Source organism: Phalacrocorax aristotelis, chromosome 13, assembly GCF_949628215.1.
Source record: "Phalacrocorax aristotelis chromosome 13, bGulAri2.1, whole genome shotgun sequence".
In the NCBI taxonomy this organism is placed as follows: Eukaryota; Metazoa; Chordata; class Aves; order Suliformes; family Phalacrocoracidae; genus Phalacrocorax; species Phalacrocorax aristotelis.
This window is the reverse complement of record NC_134288.1, coordinates 12411284-12414011: the sequence shown is the minus strand read 5'-3', so window position 1 is coordinate 12414011 and position 2728 is coordinate 12411284. Positions and strand designations below refer to the sequence as shown.

General features: G+C 45.0%; 1 long non-coding RNA gene across 1 annotated transcript; it reads right to left on the bottom strand.

Moving 5' to 3' along the window:
• Positions 1-811: 811 nt before the first annotated feature.
• Positions 812-1590, bottom strand: LOC142064193 (uncharacterized). The gene is made up of 2 exons (XR_012663026.1): positions 1485-1590; positions 812-1378 (listed from the first exon to the last, which is right to left on the bottom strand). It is a non-coding gene; the product is annotated as an uncharacterized LOC142064193 (long non-coding RNA).
• Positions 1591-2728: the final 1138 nt, after the last annotated feature.

Below are 2728 nucleotides of genomic sequence, written 5' to 3'. Positions count from 1 at the left end.
GGTATTTTAGAAAAAAAAAAAATCTGTTTCATGACATCCTGCCGGAACCTACTGATTTTGGATGTAAGAGCGGATATCTCATCGCACTGAGAGTGAACAGCTGGGACAAAAGCCAGCCTGCAGGGCACGAGGCTGGACCCCAATGGCCAGTTCCTCCCCAGTTTGGAGGCAGGAGCCCCCAGTGTCATAGCAGACCCCCAATGCCTCTCTGTGGTCATGGAGTGGGTCCCTGTGCTGGGGCTCAGCCGTGTAAGCACAGCCTTGGGACCTCCTTCTTCTCAATACCTTTGAATGTCTGAAACACCAGGGTTTGCCATTTCAACCTCTTTTCGAAGCCATAAGTCATTTAAAAATTATAATAAATGAAAGCTGAATTAATTGCACAATAACACAACTCCAGGAGTAGTGGAAAAAAAAAAAAAGAAACAACACTTGTTGCAAGATTTGGGGTTTTATCATCAGAGCTGGAATCGTTATCATTAGAAGCAAATATTGCACACCAGAAATATCTCTGTTATAAAGCCATATGGGAATTTTGCACTAAAAATAACCTGTGTTTCTCTTCGTTGTACTATGAGAGAACCTCTGGACCCTAGCTGTAAATGTGTTGAGCACCCTGTAAACAAATAATATCGATATCTCCTTTGTGGCATTTATACTCTGCATAAATACAACAGGGAAAAAAAGCCTTTGCAAAAGAGGATGAGGAAGCATAGAGAGATTATAAAACCCGCAGAAGAAGTTGCTAGGAGAGAGACGAGTGAATACAAAGTGTTCTATCATTAAGATCATTCCTCCTAGAGACACACACTATTTAAATATGTATTTTTAATGCATTCAAGAAATATAAAGGCAACATAGAAAAGTGATTTTAAATAAACAAGTAATAAATAACTTGAAAATATATCAACAATGAAAGCACAATAAAAAGGTTCATATAAATGAAGGCGCTGATGGCAGAAATGCATTTTGCACAACAATGTATATAACAGAAATGCTAACACTTATTAATAACATAGAAAGATTTGCAGGAATACTGTTTTGGGGCCATGAAGGGCCATTTCAGAGCTTTTGATTGTCAAACTCCCTCAGAAGAATTACACACTTTCATTTCAGCTCTTTTACCATAGAGATATTTTTTTCAAAACATAATCTCATTCATGTTTTCAGAAATGGGTTTTTTTCCTTTAAGTGCTTCAAACAAACTTTTACAAATAACACCTCATTTTGGCTTGTGTAGCTCTGATAAATCACTGAAACAACACTCTAAAATATTAGAATCAGTTGACTCAAGGAGTTTAACATTTAGAATTGAGATAAGGAGCAAAAAGTCATCGAAGGCAACGACTTCGAGTCCAAGAGCAAAACCAAGGAAACTCTGTAAAGGGAATTTGCAGTTAATGGAAACACCACTTGAAATATTTACCTTGTCGCTTTACTGTAGTTTCCCTATAGTTGTGTTTTATGTCCAGATAAATACTAACCTCTCTGGCTGACAGCCTTTCCCAGTGCTTATCTCCTCCAGCAATTCCACGTCCTTGGATCTCTGATCTCCTGCCTTTATACCCCCTGCCTTTGCCCCGCTGTACACACACCGTGCTGGGGAAGGGTGCACAGTGTCGCTGTGGGTGTGCAGGGGGACTGTCCTGCCTCTCCTGCGTTTGCATTTTCAGCCACCCCCAGTTGGGTCCTGCTCAGGGACTCTCATCCCTTGGTGGTGGTGGTGGGATGATGGGGTGTAGCTGAGGCAGGGGAGCCCCGGGAGGGGACATGCATGGTCTGGTCCCCACTGCCGGCTCAGAGCATCGTCCCTGGGCTGGCTCAGCCTGCAGGGTGACACTGGGGTTTGCCTGATGGCCCCACGGCTGCAGCATGCACGGGACCCCCTCGCTCCCCTCCAGGCCCCCAGAGGGAGGAGAAGCCACACCAGGCAGCTGCCGGCAGTGTGGCCATTCTGCTGCCACTGAGCCATCCAATGTGAGCCCTAGGCGGGTGTGCAGCCCCGGATTTCAGCTGCTGTGCAGCTTCTCCCAGCTATATCCTTTCATGACCCCATTTCCAAAGCTTCCCCCGAACACAGGAGCATGTGTGTCCCTGCTTGGGGCTTGGGAAAAACCCACCTACTTATTTAAACCAGATCTAGAGGGTGTGAGTGGATTAAAAGAGGATGTGAAGAGGCTGTTTCTGCGAGGCTCTGGGCAGACTGTGGCTGTCCTTCATATGGGACCCTATTGAAAATGCAAGAGCTGCTGTGTGTTCCTGCCCTGGACCTGTCCCAAAATGATTCGCCTGGAGGCACCCATGGAGACCTCACATCCATTGGAGCTTCAGTGGATGGGGCCAGGTCTCCTGTCCACAGAGAACATGATTGCTGTAGCTGGGTGAACTCATGAGATTTTTCTGCAAAAATCGTACAGAAACATCTATATTCGGATGACAGCACCTTTTTAAAATTTAGCTGATTTTACTTTGAAAGTGGGTTAGGATAAACCAGAAGGAGGCCATGATGAATATGAAATGAGCATCTATACGGGGTGTTATTTCAGATGACAAGCGCATTTTTAAATTCACGCCAGAGTTTACGCTGGTATGATGTTAGAGAGAAGATCCTTCTTGGACTGTAGGCTGTAGTCTTTCCATCTTGGGGAGGTGGAAATAGCTCTTAAAATCTGGGCCAAGCTGGGCTGCTGGGTATCTGACCCATAGTGTTACCACCACCAGCAGACAC